Below are 21640 nucleotides of genomic sequence, written 5' to 3'. Positions count from 1 at the left end.
GGAGGCAGTATTATTACTCAGCACCAATATTTGTGGGTGAAGTAAACAAGGGCCAGAAATATTAAGTAACTTGCCCCAAAAGACACACTAGCAAATGGCTGAGCTAGAGTTCAATCTTTTATCAACATTTGTGTAGTTACTTTTTGTTAAGATGTCAGATACAAATGGTTAGCTTTTATGACAACACCATTTAAAAAACATCACTTTTGCTTCATAGCTCCATATAAAATCCTCTTTTTATTTATTTTATATAATTACAAATTTGTGTACAATCATATATGAATGTACTGTAAAAAGAACACAGGAAACTACCAAGAAAAAGAAAATCTAAGATCATAAAATTTTTCTATGTGGTCTGTCCCCATCTCTTACCCTCATCTTTCTTCCACTGAGTTCACTACTGCCTTGACTTTTATATTCAGTTATCTTCTAAAGAGGATATGTATTAAAATTATTCTTTTTATTTATAAAATGTGCATAATGTAGTATGTAATCTTCAAGATTTAAATTTTCACTTAGTATTTTATTACTCACATTTAGCCATGTCATAACCTGTTACTGTATGTTACACTCATTTTTTTATTAAGGTATCATTGATATATAGTCTTATGAACATTTCACAAGAAAAACGTATGGTTATTACATTCACCCTTATTATCAAGTCTCCCCCATACCCCATTGCAGTCACAGTTAATCCAGTGTAGTAAAATGCCACAGAGTCCCTATTTGTCTTCTCTGAACTACACTGTCTTCCCCGTGATCCTATACTCACCATGTGCACCAATCATGATACCCCACAATCCCCTTCTCCCTCCGTCTCCAACTGGCCTCCCCCTCCCCTGCCCTTTGGTAACCACTAGTCCCTTCTTGGAGTCTGTGAGTCTGCTGCTTTTTTGTTCCTTCAGTTTTGCTTCATTGTTATACTCCACAAATGAGGGAAATCATTTGGTATTTGTGTTTTTCTGCCTGACTTATTTCACTGAGCATAATACCCTCTAGCTCCATCCAAGTTGTTGCAAATGGTAGGATTTTTTTCTTTCTTATGGCTAAATAGTATTTTATTGTGTATATATACCACATCTTCTTTATCCATTCATCTACTGTTGGACACATAGGTTGCTTCTATATCTTGGCTATTGTAAATAGTGCTGCAATAAACATAGTAGGTTACACTCATTTTGAGGACTTGTATTCTATAAATTGAATATGCCCCATAACTTTAAATTTCTAGAAGCACTTTTTTAAAAAAGTCTGTTGCATGTTACCTATAACTCAACAGTTCAAAAATATGCTAAAAATGTAAAAATGTTTTAACATATTTCAAAAAGAATGTGAAAGAAAAAATGCAGGATTATGAGTTATTGTTATTCATTTGGAATTAATTATGTTTTTCCTTAAATAAGATTATGACCTAATTACTTCTGCAGGTTAATCCATTTATCTATGTGTAAATTTCAGAGATGGTCCTAGTGCAAAAAATGAGTCAGCATAATTAAGGAGCTTTATCCATGACCTTTATTAACTCATTTCATGATATTTTATCATCAGATTTAAGTATTGTCTGTATAAAGTATTGCAAACAGAATTTCAGGCTAGAAATTGCATCCTTGGGAACAGGAATGCTAAAAACATAGTTTAACTTAGGGGAAGCCTCCCCTTGTATGGTCACTGTTGAAGCAGCTAACAGGGTAGTCTTGGGCTTATTAGTAGGATCGATTGCCTCTTGTCTAGGGCTTGAATAATAAAGTCTCTGAAAGCCAAAAATTTTGCATGTTATTTTCCTATCCTGTAAAATGAAAAACAGAACCTTTGCTGTTGAGGACTCAATAAAAAAATACACATAAATTTCCTTATTTTTGTCTCAGTGCACAATTTGTAAGAATAGAGAATATTATTATGAATCTAATAGATATATATTGCCTTTCAAAGGACTAGAAATCTCTTAGATTGAAAAGAAATATGGCCAATTTTGCAAGTTTCCTTCAAAGGAACATCTTAGGTAAAGGAGATAGACAATTGTATCAGATTGATTCTCACGCAGATGTGGCCCTGCAACAATTAAGATCCTAAAACAAGGAATGAATTACAGAGTTTTATATCCTCAGAGGATGGCGAAAAGCACTCAGCATACTGCTTACAAATGGTCAGGATTTCACAGAAGCCACTCATTTATTATTAATGAAAGTCTCCTGGAGATTAAATGTAACTCAGATGGAGCTACCAAAGTCCCTCTTAGAACATGAAGAAGAAATTAAGAACATTGAGACTTGATACCTCTACCACTAGCATAGAGCATAGTCCATTCACAATATGCTTAAAAGTGGAAGAATAAAAAAAAACTGTATTGTAATATGCCTAGAAAATAACTGATTTTGGATTAATCTAGCACTGGAGACTAGAGCTTCTGGACACATTTAAAGAAGAAACAGCATGAGTAAATTAGGGGTAAATAAGCTATTTCTCTTTTGGTAAATGGCAGTGATTGGCAGGATCACAGAGGTACAGTGTGATGAGCCTACTTTTGCCTGCCTAAAACCACCATGAAATGTAAGAAAATAGAGGTCCACAGACGGCAAAATAAAGTATGGTGATAAGAATACTGGATTTTATGTTCTTTTAAATTAAAAGAGGGGGGAGTAGGGTTCAAAGATTGTGGGGTGAGAGGTAAGACAGAGAACTCTGCCCCAAACCACATATAATATGAAAATACAGTTAATACAACTAATCCTAAAAGAGCAACAGGAAAGAAGGCTGCACCAGACTGCATACACCTGGAGAACAGAGCAGACATCAGGAAGCAGGGTAACATAACAAAGCCTTCATCAAGCAGGACCCAAGCCCTTCCCCCCCACCCCAGCTTGCTGGTGGCAGGAAGAGAAACGGAGAGGGGAGTGAGAGTGAGTGTAAGCCTAGGACTGCTGAACACCCAGTGCTGGAGATCCACTTTGGGAGCACAAACCTACATTGCATGGTGCTCTGGAGATTAGTGGGGCTGGAAAGCTAAGACAGGTGGAATACTTGGAGAGACTGAGATTCCAGCTGTTTGTGGAGGACAGGGATCCACAGCCAGCTGCTCTGGAACAAAGGAAAGTACAGTGGTCTGAGAGGCTTCTTAGCAGCAAGAGGGCTGCTGAAAGGGTGGAGATTGAATGGAGCTTGCTCCATGGGAGAAAGGATAGGTGGACAAGGTTGTCTGGGCATGCTATGCCCAGCAGGTTGGGAACTTTTAGGAGCTTCAGGCACTCCATCCCCGTGGCTGGCTAGAAATCTCCAAGGCCCCCCACTGTGATATATAACCTGCTGCGCCTTCCTCATGGACTGCCAGCACCACTCAAAAACAAGCAGTCTCTGCCCTGGCATCAGGTGAGCAAGAGGGAGGACTTGCCTATGGCAGCTACAGACACAAAGCACAGAGGGTTACACTTGAGTGCTCAGCTCACTGGTTCTGAAAGTGGAGACAGGCACTGCAGGAAGAAAACAGGAAACAGCTCTTTCCTCCACCCAGGCATCAGTGCCACTCCCCTGCAACCCACGACATCACTCCATGGGCTGAGCAGCTCTGGAGACTAGAACTTTTGGGCACTAGAGGGTACCACATACAAATATGAAACATCAAAGGAATCTGGTTCAAACCAAAATCTCACAAACACCAGAAAAAGGGCCAAGTGAAACTGAACTCAACAATCTTCCAGAAAGAGGTCAAAATAAAAATCATAAACATGTTCATGTAGCTACAGAAAAATATTCAAGAACTCAGGGATGAATTTAGGATAGAGATTCAATCGTTAAGAAATTCCATATCTGAAATGCAACATACAATGGAGGGATTTAAAAGCAGATTAGATGTAGGAGAAGATACAGTAAATGGAAGAAATTAAATAAGAGAAATACAAAGAAGCTAAGGCACAGAGAGAAAAAGGGATCTCTAGCAATGAAAGAATATTGAGAGAACTGGGTGACCAATCCAAACAGAACAATATTTGCATGATGGGGGTGCCAGAAGAAAAAGAAGAGAGAAAATGGGATAGAAAGTGTCTTTGAGGAGGTAATTGCTGAAAACTTCCCCAATCTGGAGAAGGAGAGAGTATCTCAGGCCATGGAGGCGCACAGATCTCACAACACAAGGGACTCAAGTAAGACAAAAGCAAGACATATAATAATTAAAATGGCAAAGATAAAGGATAAGGACAGACTTTTAAAAGCAGCTACAGAGAGAAAAAAGAACACATAAAAAGGAAAACAATCAGGCTATCATCAGACTTCTCAACAGAAACATTACAGGACAGAAAGGAGTGGCATGATATATTTAATGGAATGAAACAGAAGGGCTTTGAACCAAGAATACTCTACCTGGAAAGATTATCATTTAAATTTGAAGGGGAGATTGAACAATTTTCAGAAAAGCAAAAATTGAGAGAATTTGCCTTCCACAAACCACCTCTACAATGCATTTTGGAGGGACGGCAATAGATGTAAATGTTCCTAAGGCCAAATAGCTGTCACCAGGGGAAATAAAACCACAGTAAAGAAAGGAGAAGAATTAATTACTAAGTAGATGCAAAATCAAATCAACTACCCCCACAGTCAATCAAGGGAAAGACAAAGAGTACAGAATATGATACCTAATATGTAAAAAATGGAGGAGGAAGAAAAAGAAGGAAAAAGGAAAAGAACTTTTAGTTTATGTTTGTAATAGAATACTTGGTGGGTTAAATTAGGTTGATAGATAGTAAGGAAATTACCCTTGATCCTTTGGTAACCACGAATCTAAAGCCTGCAATGGCAATATGTACCTACCAATTGATAATCACCCAAAACATAAATGGTCTGAATGCACCAATCAAAAGACATAGAGTCACTGAATAGATAAAAAACCAAGACCCGTCTATATACTGCTTACAAGAGACTCACCTCAAACTCAAAGACATGTACAGACTGAAATTAAAGGGATGGAAAATGATTTTTCATGCAAATAACAGGGAGAATAAGGCAGGAGTGGCACTACTTGTATCAGACAAAATATATTGCAAAATAAAGAAAGTAACAAGAGACAAAGAAAGACATTAAATAATGATAATGGGGTCAGTCCAACAAGAGGATGTAACTATTATAAGTATTTATGTACCCAACACAGGATCACTTACATATGTGAAACAAATACTAACAGAATTAAAGGGGCAACAGAATGCAATGCATTTATTTTAGGAGGCTGCAAACCACCACTCAATTCAAAGGACAGATCAACTAGACAGAAAATAAGTAAGGAGGCAAAGGCACTGAACAACGTATTAGAACATATGGACTTAACAGACAACTACAGAACACTCCAAAAGCAACAACAGGATACACATTCTTCTCAAATGCACATGGAAAATTTTCAAGAGTAAATCATAAAAGAAGCCTCAGTAAATTCAAAAAGATTGAAATTGTACCAAATAGCTTCTCAGATCACAAAGGTTTTAAACTAGAAATATATTGTACAAACAAGATGAAAAAGCCCACAAACACATGGAGACTTCACAACATGCTCCTAAATAACCAATGGATCAATGACCAAATAAAAACAGAGATCAAGCAATAAATGGAGACAAATGAAAACAATTATTCAACACCGCAATTTCTGTGGGATGCAGCAAAGGGCATGCTAAGAGGGAAGTATATTGCAATACAGGCCTACCTCAGGAAAGAAGATCAATAACATATGAAGAGTCTAAAGTCTAAACTCACAATTAACAAAACAAGTAAAAGAAGAACAAATGAGGCCTGAAGTCAGTAGAAGGAGGGATACAATCAAGATTAGAGCAGAAATAAATAAAATCAAGAAGAACATAACAATAGAAAAAAATCAATGAAAGCAGGAGCTGGTTCTTTGGAAAAATAAACAAAATAGATAAACCCCTAGCCAGACTTATCTAGAAAAAAAAAGATTATATACACATAAACAGAATCAGAAATGAAAAAGGAAAAATCACCATGGACACCACAGAAATACAAAGAATTATTAGAGAATACTATGAAAAATTATATGGTAACAAACTGGATAACCTAGAAGAAATGGACAACTTTCTAGAAAAATACAACCTTTCAAGGCTGACCCAGGAAGAAAGAGAAAATCTGAACAGACCAATTACCAGCAACAAAATTGAATTGGTAATATAAAAACTACCTAAGAAGAAGACAGGAGCCAAGATGGCAGCATGAGTACGGCAGTGGAAATTTCCTCCCAAAACCATATTTTTAAAAATACAACAAATACAACTATTCCCAAAAGAGAGACCAGTGGATTAAGTACAACAGCCAGGCTACATCTACATCTGCCAGAACTCAGCATCTCACAAAAGGGATAAGATACAAGCCATGGCCCAGAAGGATTGGAGCTCTCCCCCCACCCTGGCTCCATGGTGAGAGGAAAGGAGTCAGAGTAGGGAGGGAGTGAAAGCCCAGGACTGCTAAACAATCAGCTCTCGTAATCTGCACTGGGAGTGCAGACACACAGTGCATGTTGTACTGGATATTAGAGAAACAGAAAAGCAGAATCTGCTAGCAGATCCCCGCAACAGGTTCCCCTGGGACAAAAGAAAAGCAAGTGCTTTTTGAAAGTCTTAAAGAGACAGGGGCCTAACAGCTAGACAGAATCATCCCGGTACACTCAAACCAGCAACTGGGAATCCCAGGAATTTCAGGATACCCAGCCTCCTGGGCAGCAGCACAGCTCTGAAGCCCCTAACAGCAATAAGCAGCTTGCCAGTCATTACCCCAGCTGGTGTGGCTCCCAACACAGTGGCCCAGTAGCCTGAGAGTGGCAGTGGTGGAGTGGCCCAGGAGAGGGCACGTGAGCCGGCAGCAGTGGGGGTTGAGCGGCCTGGGAGCAGCTGCATGCGCCAATGGCAACTGGGGCTGAGTGGCCAGGGAGAGGCCACATGAGCCCGCAGAGGTGGCAGAAGGGCCCGGGGAGGGGCTGCACATGCCCACAGTGGCATTCAAGCAGCCGGGAGTGGCTGTGCATGCCCGCAGTTGTGGAGGAGTGGATCAGGAGTGGCCACATCACCAGAAGCTTCCCATAATCTCCTCCCGGTGCCCAGCCGCCCAGGCCAGACCCAAAGGCCACCACCAGCATGCAGCTGCGCAGTGCAGGCAGAATAAACCAGGTCAAGGTGTGAAGGTGTGCTGCTCTCACAGGACAGCACACCCAGCATGCCTGTGAAACCCTGATGGCTCCAGGCTACCCTGATGGTGACCCTGCCCACAGCAGCTTAGGAGATTAATCTGGAGGCTGCTCCAGGAGTGCGAGTAATGGATAGAGGCAGCAGAGAAGGGGAAGGAGACCAGCAAACATGAAAGGACTTTCTTCTCCCAGCTGACACATGTGCTACCTGCCTACAGCTACTTCTTTTGCCATGAAAAGGCAGAAGAGTTTGGTCCAGTCCAGAATTACCCAGACAAACCCAGAGGGAGGGCCAGGGGAAATAGATTTAGCCACTCTTCCTGAAAAAGAATTCAAAATAAAGGTCATAACCATGTCGATGGATCTGCATGGAAATATGTAAGATCTAAAGGAGAAAGTACAGAGAGAGAATACAGAAATAAAACAATCTCTGGAAGGAAGTAAGAGCAGACGGGATGAAGTGCAAGAGGCCGTTAATGGAATAGAAATGAGAGAATAGGAATACAGAGAAGCTGAGGCAGAGAGAGATAAAAGGATGTCCAGGAAAGAAAGAATATTAAGAGAACTCTGTGATCAATCCAAATGGAACAATATTCACATTATAGGAGTACCAGAAGAAGAAGAGAGATAAAAAGGGATAGAAAGTGTCTTTGAAGAAATAATTGCTGAAAACTTCCCGAACTGGGGAAGGAAACAGTTGCTCAGACCACGGAAGCACACAGAACTCCCAACAGAAAGGACCCAAAGAGAACAACACCAAGACACATAATAACTAAAATGGCAAAGATCAAAGACAAGGACAGATTATTAAAGGCAGCCAGAAAGAGAGAAAAGGTCACCTACAAAGGAAACCCCATCAGGCTATCATCAGACATCTCAACAGAAACCTTACAGGCCTGAAGAGAATGGCATGATATATTTAATGCAATGAAACAGAAGGGCCTTGAACTAAGAATACTGTATTCAGCAAGATTATCCCTTAAATGGGAAGGAGGGATTAAACAATTCCCAGACAAACAAAAGTTGAGGGAATTTGCCTCTCACAAACCACCTCTACAGGATATTTTAAAGGGACTGATCTAGATGGAAGCACTCCTAAGGCTAAATAGACGTGAACGGAGAAAATAAAATCACACCAAAGAAAGCAGACTAACAAAATACTAACTAAAGGCAAAAAAAATACATTCAACTACTCACAAAAGCAGTCAAAGAAAACACAAAAGAGTACAGAATAAAACACCTAACATACAAAGAATGGAGGAGGAGGAATAAGAACAGAGAGAAATAAAGAATCATCAGACTTTGTTTATAATAGCTAAATAAGAGAGATAAGTTAGATGGCTAGATAGTAAAGAAGCTACCCTTGAACCTTTCATAACCATGAATCTAAAGCCTGCAATGGCAATAAGTACATATCTTTCAATAATCATCCTAAATGTAAATGGACTAAATGCACCAATCAAAAGACACAGAGAAATAGAATGGATAAAAAAGCAAGACCCACCCATATGCTGCTTTCAAGAGACTCACCTCAAACCAAAAGACATACAGAAACTAAAAGTCAAGGGATGGAAAAAGATATTTCATGAAGACAATAGGGAGAAAAAAGCAGGTGTTGCAGTACTAGTATCAGGCAAAAAAGACTTCAAAACAAAAAAAGTAAAAAAAGATAAAGAAGGAAATTACATAATGATAAAGGGCTCAGTCCAACAAGAGGATATAATCACTATAAATATATATGCACCCAATACAGGAGCACCAACATATGTGAAAAATATACTAACAGAATTAAAGGAGGAAATAGAATGCAATGCATTAATTTTAGGAGACTTCAAACCACCACTCACTCCAAAGGACAGATTCACCAGACAGAAAAAAAGTAAGGACACAATGGCACTAAACAACACACTAGAACAGATGTACCTAATAGACATCTACAGAACTCTACACCCAAAAGCAGCAGTATACACATTCTTCTCAAGTGCACATGGAAAATTTTCCAGAATAGACCACATACTAGGCCACAAAAAGAACCTCAGTAAAATCAAAAAGATTGAAATTCTACCACCCAAACTCTCAGACAACAAAGGCATAAAACTAGAAATAAATTGTACAAAGCAAACAAAAAGACTCACAAACACATGGATGCATAACAACATGCCTCTAAATAATCAATGTATCAATGACCAAATTAAAACAGAGATCAAGCAATATATGGAGACAAATGAAAATGACAGCATAAAGCCCCAACTTCTGTGGGATGTGGAGAAGGCAGTTCTGAGAGAAAGTAGACTGCAATCCAGGCCTACTTAAAGAAGGAAGAACAATCCCAAATGAATACTATAAAGTCACAACCTACTGAAATTGGAGAAAGAAGAACAAATGAGGCCCAAAGTCAGCAGAAGGAGGGACATAATAATGATTAGAGAAGAAATAAATAAAATTGAGAAGAATAAACAACAGAAAAAAATCAATGAAACCAAGAGCTGGTTCTTTGAGAAAATAAACAAAATAGATAAGCCTCTAGCCAGACTTATTAAGAGAAAAAGAAAATCTACACACATCAACAGAATCAGAAATGAGAAAGGAAAAATCAAGATGGAACCTACAGAAATACAAAAAATTATTAGAGAATACTATGAAAATCTATATGCTAACAAGTTGGAAAACCTGGAAGAAATGGACAACTTCCTAGAAAAACACAACTTTCCAAGACTTACCAAGGAAGAAACAGAAAATCTAAACTGATGAATTACCAGCAAAGAAATTGACTCGGTAATCAAAAAACTACCCAAGAGCAAAACCCCCAGTCCAGATGGATTTACCACTGAATTTTATCAGACACACAGAGAAGATATAATACCCATTCTCCTTAATGTTTCCCAAAAAATAGAAGAGGATGGAATACTTCCAAACTCATTCTATGAAGCCAGCATCACTCTACCAAAACCAGGCAAAGACCCCACCAAAACAGAAAATTACAGACCAATATCCCTGATGAACATAGATGCAAAAATATTCAACAAAATATTACTAAACTGAATTCAATAATACATCAAGAGGATCATACAATATGACCAAGTGGGATTCATCTCAGGGATGCAAGGATGGTACGACATTCGAAAATCCATCAATATCATTCACCACATCAAAAAAAGGACAAAAACCACATGATCATCTCCATAGACACTGAAAAAGCATTTGACAAAATTCAACATCCATTCATGATAAAAACTTTCAACAAAATGGGTATACAGGGCAAGTGCCTCAACATAATAAAGGCCATATATGACAAACCCATAGCCAACATCATACTTAACAGCAAGAAGCTGAAAGCTTTCCTCTCAGATCGGGAACAATAGAGGGATGCCCACTGTCCCCCGTGTTATACAACATAGTGCTGGAGGTCCTAGCCAAGGCAATCAGGCAAAACAAAGAAATACAAGTCCTCCAGATTGATAAGGAAAAGTCAAGCTGTCACTATTTGCAGATGACATTATATTGTACAAAAAAAACCCTAAAGACTCCATTCCAAAACTACTAGAACTAATATCTCACATCAGCAAACTTGCAGGATATAAAATTAATACACAGAAATCTGTTGCTTTCCTATATACTAACAATGAACTAACAGAAAGATAAATCAGGAAAACAATTCCATTCACAATTGCATCAAAAAGAATAAAATACCTAGGAATAAACCTAACCAAGGAAGTGAAAGACCTATACGCTGAAATCAACAAGACACTCTTAAGATAAATTTAAGAGAACACTAAAAAATGGAAACTCATTCCATGCTCTTGGATAGGAAGAATTAATATTGTCAAAATGGCCATCCTGCCTAGAGCTATCTACAGATTCAGTGCAGTGCCTATCGAAATACCAACAACATTCTTCAATGAACTGGAAAAAATAGTTTTAAAATTCATATGGAACCACAAGAGACCCTGAAATGCCAAAGCAATCCTGAGAAGGATGAATAAAGCAGGATTCATCTCGCTTCCCAACTTCAAGCTCTATTACAAAGCCACAGTAATCAAGACAATTTGGTACTGGCACAAGAACAGAGCCACAGACCTAAGGAAGAGAAAAGAGAGTTGAGATATTAACACAAACATTTATGGTCAATTAATATATGATAAAGGGGCCATGGACATACAATGGGGAAATGAAAGCCTCTTCAACAGCTGGTGCTGGCAAATCTGGACAGCTACATGTAAGAGAATGAAACTGGATCACTGTATAACCCCATACACAAAAGTATATTCACAATGGATTAAAGACCTGAATGTATGTCATGAAACCATAAAACTCTTAGAAAAAAACATAGGCAAAAATCTCTTGGACATAAACATGAGTGACTTCTTCATGAACATATCTCCCTGGGCAAGGGAAACAAAAGCAAAAATGAACAAATTGGACTATATCAAGCTGAAAAGCCTCTGTATAGCAAAGAAGACCACCAATAGAACAAAAAGGCATTCTACAGTATGGGGGAGTATATACATAAATAAGAGATCTGATAAAAGGTTGACATCCAAAATACATAAAGAGCTCACACACCTCCACAAACAAAAAGCAGATAATCCAATTAAAAAATCAGCAGAGGAACCAAACAGACACTTCTCCAAAGAATGAATTCAGATGACCAACAGACACATAAAAAGATGCTCCACATTGCTAGTCATCAGAGAAATGCAAATTAAAACCGTAATGAGATACCACCTCACACCAGTAAGGATTGCCACCATCCAAAAGACAAACAATGACAAATGTTGGTGAGGATGTGGAGAAAAGGGAACCCTCCTACACTGTTGGTGGGAATGTAAATTAGTTCGACTCTTGTGGAAAGCAGTATGGAGGTTCCTCATAAAACTCAAAATAGAAATACCATTTGACCCAGGAATTCCAGTCCTAGGAATTTACCCAAAGAATGGAGCAGCCCAGTTTGAAAAAGACAGATACATCCCTATATTTATCGCAGCAATAGCCAAGAAATAGAAGCAACCTAAGTGTCCATCAGTAGATGAATATATAAAGAAGATGTGGTACATATACACAATGGAATATTATTCAGCCATAAGAAGGAAACAAATCCTGCCATTTGCAACAACATGGATAGAGCCAGAGGGTATTATGCTCAGTGAAATAAACCAGGTGGAGAATTACAAGTACCAAATGATTTCACTCATATGTGGAGTATAAGAACAAAGACTAACCTGAAGGAACAAAACAGCAGCAGAATCACAGAACCCAAGAATGTACTAACAGTTACCAAAGGGAAAGGGACTGGGGAGAATTGGTGGGAAGGGAGGGATAAGTCGGGGGGAAGAAAGGGGGCATTATGATTTGCATGTATAATGTGGGGGTCATGGGGAGGGATGTGCCACACAGAGAAGACAAGTAGTGATTTTACATCTTTGTATGCTGATGCACGGTGACTGTAATGGGGTTTGTTGGGGAGACTTTGTGATGGAGAGAGCCTAGTAAACATAATGTTCCTCATGTAATTATAGATTAATGATACCAAAAAAAAATAAAAACTACCTAAGAACAAAATACCTGGGACAGGTGGCTTCACTGCTGAATTTTATCAAGCATTTAGTGAAGACCTAATACCCATCCTCCTTTAAGTTTTCCAAAAAGTAGAAGAGGGAATACTCCCAAACTCATTGTATGAGGTCAGCATCACTCTATACCAAAATCAGGCAGACACCACAAGAAAAGTAAATTACAGACCAATATCCCTGATGAACACAGATGCAAAAATACTCAACAAAATAATAGGAATCTGAATTCAAATAAACATCAAAAAGATCATCCATCATGATCAAGTAGGACTTTTTCCAGAGATGCAAATATGGTGCAATATTCAAAAATTCATTATCATCATCCACCACATCAACAAAAAGGACAAAAACCACATGGTCATCTCCATAGATGCTGAATAAACATTTAACAAAATTCAACATCCATTCATGATAAAAACCCTCAACGAAATGGGTATAGAGGGCAAGTACCTCAACATAATAAAGGCCATATATGACAAACCCACAGCAACATCATACTTAACAGCGAGAAGCTGAAAGCTTTTCCCTTAAGATCAGGAACAAGACAAGATGCCTGCTCTCCCCACTTTTATTCAACATAGTTCTGGAGGTCCTAGCCATGGCAATCAGACAACACGGAGAAATAAAAGGCATCCAGATTGGCAAGGAAGAAGTTAAACTGTCCCTGTTTGCCGATGACATGATATTGTATATAAAAAACCCTACAGAATCCACTCCAGAATTACTAGATGTATTATCTTAATTCAGCAAAGTTGCCAGATATAAAACTAATCCACAGAAACCTGTTGCATTCCTACACACTAATGATGAACTAGCAGAATGAGAAATCAGGAAAACAATTACATCAAAAAGAATAAAATACCTAGGAATAAACAAAACAAAGGAAGTTAAAAACCTATACTTTGAAAACTACAAGACACTCAGAGAAATTAAAGAATGTGCCAGTAAATGGAAACACACCCCATGCTCAAGAACAGGAAGAATTAATATCAAAATGGCTATCCTTCCTAGAGCAATCTACAGATTCAATGCAATCCCTATCAAAATATAAGCAGCATTCTTCAATGAACTAGAGCAAACAGTTCTAAAATTCATGTGGATCCACAAAAGACCCCAAATAGCCAAAGTAATCCTGTGAAGGGAGAATAAAGCTGGGAGGATTATGCTCCCCAACTTCAAGCTCTACTACAAAGGCACACTAATCAAGACAATTTGGTGCTGGCACAAGAACAGACCCACAGGTCAATGGAACAGACTATATAGTACTCAGATATAAACCCAAGCATATATGGTCAATTAATATACAAGAAAGAAGCCATGTATATACAATGGAGAAATGACAGCCCCTTCAACAGCTGGTGTTGCAAAACTGGACAGACTATATGCAAGAGAATGAAACTGGATTACTGTCTAACCACATATGCAAAAGTAAACTCAAAATGGATCAAAGACCTGAATGTAATTCATGAAACCATAAAACTCTTAGAAGAAAACAGGCAAAAATCTATTGAAAATAAATAAACATGAGCAACTTTTTCCTGAACGCATCTCCTTGGGCAAGGGAAACAAAATAAAAAATGAACAAATGGGACTACATCAAGTTATAAAGCTTCTGTACAGCAAAGGACACAATCAGCAGAACAAAAAGGCATCCTACAGTATGAGAAAGGACAATATATTTGTAAATGACATTTCCAACAAGGGATTAACATCCAGGATATATAAAGAACTCACACTCTTCAACACCCTAAAAGCAAATAACCCTATTAAAAATGGGTGGAGAATATGAACAGACAATTCACGAAAGAAGAAATTCAGATGGCCAACAGACACATGAAAAGATGCTCCACATCGCTAATTATCAGGAAAATGAAAATTAAAACCACAAGGAGGTATCACCTCACACCAGTTAGGATAGCTGGCCAGCATCAAAAAGAACAAGAACAACAAATGCTGGCAAGTATGTGGAGCAAGGGGAACCCTCCTATACTGCTGGTGGGAATGTAAGCTGGTTCAACCATTGTGGAAAGCAATATGGAGGTTCCTCAAAAAACTAAAAATAGAAATACCATTTGACCTGGGAATTCCACTCCTAGGAATTTACCTAAAGAGTACATGTTCTCAGATTCAAAAATACACATACACCCCTATGTTTATTGCAGCACTATTTACAATAGCCAAGATATGGAAGCAAGCTACGTGTCCATCAGTAGATGAATGGTTAAAGGAGATGTGGTACATATAAACAATGAAATACTATTCAGCCATAAGAAAGAAACAAATCCTACCATTTGCCACAACATGGATGGAGCTAGAGGGTATTATGCTCAGTGAAATGTCAGGCAGAAAAAGACAAATACCAAATGATTTCCCTCATTTGTGGAGTATAACAACAAAGCATAGCTGAAGGAACAAAATAGCAGCAGACTCACAGACTCCAAGTAGGGATAGTCATTACCCCAGGGAAGGGGTGGGGGAGGGTAGGGTTGGGAGGGGGTGTTAAGGGGATTGTGGGGTATCATGTTTGGTGCACATGGTGTGTATGCGGTCACAGGGAAGACAGTGTAGTTAAGAGAAGACAAATAGGGATTTTGTGGTATCTTACTACACTGATGGACAGTGACTGCAATAGAATATGGGAGGGACTCGATAATATGGGCGAATGTAATAACCATATGTTTTTCTTATGAAACCCCGTAAGAATGTATATCAGTGATACCTTAAAAAAAATTAACGTGGAGTTTAAAATAAGCAGATTTAAAATAGCATTGAGTTTCAATACCATAAGGGCAAGAAGCTAAGACTATTTTTTATTCTCCACTTTTTGTTTATATGTGGCAGTATAAGTTTTCCCTTACACATCACTAGTAAATCTTAACAGGTGGGAGTGTTTACTAAAAATAACTCTGAGAGGAAATTGTCTTAAGGTAAAATACTTTCTTAGAATTCATCCAAGTTTTCATTTTACAGATAAACTAGGATTGTAGGTAACCTTTCATTATTATTTTGACAATTGTGTAAATTAATTTACTTGCAGTTGCAGTCTTGAGCATTATTCAAGCCCTTAAATGTGATCCTGAGTTTTTTTCACCTTCCTTATAGGGCATAAAACTGTCTTATAATGAAGGCAATCCTTTTAGAGCATGTTTACATATGTGTGCCTAGACTATCCACAGCATTTAAGCAACGAGACCTTTTAATAATAAAGTTGCAATGTGCCTGAATGGTTCTTCCTTGGTCATGGGCCCTCCAAGGGAGCATAGCCCCACAGCATGAATCAAACAAAAGTACAAACACTTTAACAAAGGGAAATGCACTCTTTCTACCCTTTGACATCTATACCTCCATGAGCTATAAATTGAGAAGCTTTAATGGCAACATAACATTATATCATTGTTCAACTCCGCCAGAAATCTAAAACTTGACATTGGCTTTTGTCACCAGAATAAAGATACAAACCTCAAAATAAAACCAAGGTTTAAGAAACAAAGCTTCGTGAAAGAAAGTCCTAGAATAGAATGAAACTTTTTTCATGATTTTTGAAGGTGTAACTAAGGTCATACATGCAAACTCCTTAAATGTATGCCTGGCAATTGGTAAGTATTCACTGAGTTATTTTACATTAAAAATCATTTTAAATTTTAAGAAAGAATAGGAAACAAGAGTTAAGGACCAAAAAATTCTATGTGATTAGACATTGTGCTATTTTTCTCTCCTGTTTTCTGTTTATAATTAAAGTCTACATCTCTATTATGGAAATAATCCTTACACATAAATTTAAATCAATAAATTTAAATTAGTAAATCTACTTCAAAATGTAGAGATAAAATGACCACAGCATCCTTAAGGACAGGATCCTAAATTTCAATTCAGTAATATTAAATCACAATTATGTTTGGCTTAAAAGGATAGCACCTAAAGATTCTACTTAAATAAAATTAAGGCCATTTAAGCACAATTATCACTAGCATACAATTTGAATCACTTGTGATAAAGCCTTAGCAATTACCTTAACTACAGGAAAAATAGCAACTGAAATATAAAAAATCTAAATTTTGATGATTACTTTGGTACTTCCAACTTAAATGCGGGCAGAATAAATCACATTCCTGTAGTCCATACTGTAGACAGGCAATGAATGTACACGTATGAGATCTGTTTCGCGAGGCTTGGAACCAATTTAAGAGATTAAAAACAGCCATTTTTCATCTAATATGGGAACTATAATGATATTAAATATTGGAAAAGAAAATACTCTTTTCAAAAATATCCCTTTTGAACACAGCCACAATCATACACTACCTAAATTACACTACCATAATCATTACTCCTAAAAGGAATTTTCTGAGACTTTATTTCTTGTAAAACCAAGTGATATTATTTTATATGGCAATGATAATTTATACATAATTCAGTCAGACCTTTTCTCCAGTTCTGAAACCTACATCAGAGCTAATCATCTCATCCTCATTTGAATATTTCCAGGGGTGAAGAATACTTGACTTTTTTAGATAGCATATTCTAATTGTTCAATCTCTTTCACTGACGCCAACCACAGCCCCCCAAAAATCTGGCTTTCTTGAAATAGAGAACATAAGTTTTAAATTTAATCATTTTATATATTTATCTTACTTATCTGGTGTATCTCAAGAAAGTAGACTTACTTCTCTGGCTTCTGAAGACATTAGAGTGTCTAACTTTAAAGGAAATACCTTCTTTCCTCCATACATGTTTTTTGTCATCATTTCCAGAGTCCTCAACCTCTAGATTGATCCAACATGACCTTCTTTTAACTGAAACCCCTATTCCAAATATAGACTAGCCAGTGGAGAAAAAAATTAGACTTAGTTTCCTTGATCGGAGAATTTTAGCTTATATTAATAGAGTTTGAAATTTTATTAGTCAGGTCTTATTTGACATCACAATACATCGTTAGCAGATATTACACCTGTAGCCCACCAAAACATTTAGGCCTTTTTCATAGCAGGTATGTGTAAGTCACAACTATTGTATGACTATGTAATAGAATTTGCATCTAAGTCTGGTACTTTATATTTATCTTTTTTAATCAATAGTTTTCAGAATTTCAAGTCATTTAATCATATAGAAAATTAATTTCCCCAATTCTCAATTATTCTTTTTCTTTTTAGTACTGTGCCATCCAAAATTATATTGATAAGGATGGCTGTTTATGTTTATTAATGTCTTTGGTAGGAATAATGTATGTTACAGATTTTTGCAAAGCTTCCTATTCTTAACTATTAATGGCAATATTGTTACAAACATTTAGTACTTGTTTTTCAGTATAAATGTGCAAGCATTTCTCTAGGATATGTAACTAAGCCATAAATAATGCAAAGCTTCACATCTTATGGATAATCCGAAACTGTTTTTCAAATATTGCATTATACTCTTAACAGCATTGTATAGTGTTTTATTGGTTTACACTTTGCCAACATTTGGTGTCAAACTTTTAAATCGTTGCCAATGTGGTGGATGTAACTTGGTAATTATAACTTAGTTTGGTTTTATTTTGCATTTCCTTAATTCTTTTGTAATGTTGAGTCCCTTTTCATAGGTTTATTATCCATTTAGAGTCATAGATACTGAAAAGAAGCAGCAGCACATGGGCCAGGCAAAGTGGTTTCCAGTAATGAGAGATTATTTATGGACTATTGATCATAAAGAATTTCCTCTTATGGGGCTGGTATGAGCTTTTTGTCCATCTGCCAATTTGACTATTCATCATTTTTCTTATTAAAATTTTTGCCTTCTATTATCAAACTTACTAATCTATGATCTAGAACATTAGACATTTGGTAAAGACACACACACTTACTTTTTCACTTTAGTTACTAAAGTGTGAGAAATACCAGGTTGCCAGTTACCTAAACTGCTTATTTTTAAAATACACAAGGTAGGATCTAAATAGTCAATTAATTAAAGGCATTCACTAACTAATGTCAGGGACTGAACAAAACCCATCTATGTAAAAAGATAATCTCATATGTAACTGTCTTTGCCTCTCTTTCTCCTAGTTTGCCATTTCTCTTAAGTGAATATACCAAACCTCTACTTCTAGTTACTAACTTTTACAGAGCTCTCCAAACAAAAACCTCTATTCTTTTCATCATAATTGTAGAAATATAGCAGCCCATACTGCTACCCAGCTAGACTACATTTCTTGATCACCCTTGCAGTCATAAATTATATTTTTATGAATGGAATGTGAGCAGATGTCTACAGGAAGTGATGTCTACTAGTTGCAGGTCTGGTACTTAATAGTTTTGGAGTTCCTCTGCATGATCTTAAAACCCTTCTTCCTGTTGGGGTAGGTAGAAAAATCCTAGGGCATTAGGATTACAAAGGACCAACAGGTAGAAATATACCACTGACTTTGCTGTCCCTTTTGAAAAATCAAATGAAAGATAATTGAATGTATCAATTTTTAAGGCATTATTTGAGTCTCACTGTAAAAGCACTGTAGTATTACTACTGCTTTTATGTTTGTAATAAAGCCAACAGTTTTACCTTTCTAGCAAGATGATTTATCCATGTAATGAACATACACACTTACCCTATTTAACTTCAAACATGGGAAACCAACGGGCATGTAAGAAAAAAATAGAAGAAGAAAATATATTGAATCTAGATTTAACTGACTAGATTAAACAAATCTGGATGATTCATATATTTATCCAATTTTAACTTGAAATCATGCTACCATTGCCTGATATCAGAGAATCATTCAAAATGTAAGAGATAATACACTTATTTGCAACAGTGGCTTTTTTTCCCTTTAAGTATTAAGTGGTATTTGAACTGATGGGAAATTTAAAACTGTGCCACAGACTCTATCCAATAAAAAGTTGATGACTAGAAAATATGGTTGTTAAATGTCACGTTACTGTCTTCTGACAATCTTCTGTCTTATGGAGCAAGCTTTATAGCGTTGCTTCACTTGTAAAACAATTTAATAGAATGATTATAAATGGGTTAATCTTAACATAAAGGATTTTAGGTTATTTTCCTAAAAGTTGAAGAGAGCCTCAAGAACTTTGGTGGCAAAATGCAATAAAAAAATTGTAAAACACTGGTAAAATATGTTGCTCAAATAGCGTGACATTAAATGTTTCATTGAAATTTTGCTGATAATCCTTTATGAATTCAAATTAAATGATGAAACTTTTTTTAATGTAGGAAAATAACCTACAGCTGTCTTCATATCCTTCTATGAAGCTGTCATTGAAGGTTACTGATGTCTTTCTACTTTACTTCAATGCATGACCAGTGGAACTACTGAGCTTTCAGTAATGTTAAATTAGAAGACTCATAAAAGTTTTATTCTTTATAATGCTGATATTTCTCAGTTAATGTGCAAGGATATATAGGAGGATATGTATGTAAAAGAGTTCATATAAATTTCAAAGCCTGCTTCAAGTAACTAATTTGTTCTAAAGCTATAGTACGTTCTTAGTGTTCAATGTATTTAACTGTTTTAAGCATCTAAAGTTAGAAATATGGCAGATAATCTTAAAACAAGTTATTTGGAAGTCTTTTTCCTGAAGAATATAGGTGCATTAAAAAATGTTTATAAGCTCTTTCTAGACAAAGATATTATTTGTATTATTTATGAATATTGTATTCACATATCATAAGGCTATTTTTATGAATTTTTTTAATGCTTTTCCCATTACATTTTAATATTTTAAGTCTTTTGAAAAGATTTTAATTGAAAATTATAATTGTACTTAATTATATTTTAAGACATATCATTCTTAGTATAATGAATCCACAGATTCAACAATTGTCAACTCATGGCCAACTTGTTTCCTTTAAAAAAACAGTTTTCCTCTCACCTCTGTTGCCCATACACACTGGGTTATTTTGAAGCAAATTTCATGCATCCCATAATTTCACCCATAAATATGTCAATACCAATAGATCTCCAAAACATAAGAACTCATTTATTAATATATATCATAGAACAATTATGATACATATAACATTGAAAATTTATTAGCTTTTAAAGTTAGCTTATTTGAATTAGAATCAAAATAAGGAACAAACTAAATTCATGTATGTTTTCATTTCATATTTTCTATTTTGGCTCTACATCCCCAAGCTTTTATAGTCACAGAAACTGTCTTGATAACTCTTAAGAATTCTACAAGACTAGGGCTGATTTGAAATAGTTTTAAAAATAAGTTTTGTTATTGAAGTTCCAAATTCAGAAAAATATACAAATAGAAGAATATAGGTTGATTACTTTCTGCAAATTGAACACATCCATGAAACCACTCTTCTGATCAAGAAACACATTAACACACACCCAGAAGCCCCCTCGTAGCTCTCTTAGTGACATTCCGCCTTCCCCTCATTCATCTCTGACTTCTAATACCATATATTTGTACAACATGTATTTTGAACTTATTTTAATGGTAACACTATATATATTGTTTTATGTCTGGTTTATTTCACTCAAAACGAGGCTTCTTAGATTTTTTCACATTGTTGTGAACAGTAGTAGTTTATTTTTTCTCTTTTCTAAATAGCATCCCATTGAAAAAAACTTTATTGCAATTTATCTATTATTCCAAGATTGGTAGACCTTTTAGCTGTTTCCAAAATTTGACTATTAAGAAAATACATGAATATATCTTTCGGTTCAAGTATTTCCGTATTTATGTTGGCTATATTCTTAGGGATGAAAGTGCTAGGTCACGGAGTATTTGCATTTTCAACCTTAGTAGCTACCTCTAAACACTTCCAAAGTAGTTAAAATCAATTTTTTCATACCAGCAGTATATTGAAATTTCCAATTAATATTCATTCTTGTCAAAAGATGGTATTATCGGATTATCAGCCTTTTTAAGTTTACCCAGCCTTTAGTGTCTATATTGTT

This window comes from Manis javanica, chromosome 1 (assembly GCF_040802235.1).
Source record: "Manis javanica isolate MJ-LG chromosome 1, MJ_LKY, whole genome shotgun sequence".
Taxonomy (NCBI): Eukaryota; Metazoa; Chordata; class Mammalia; order Pholidota; family Manidae; genus Manis; species Manis javanica.
The sequence above is the reverse complement of the archived record's forward strand: the minus strand, read 5'-3'. Positions refer to the sequence as shown.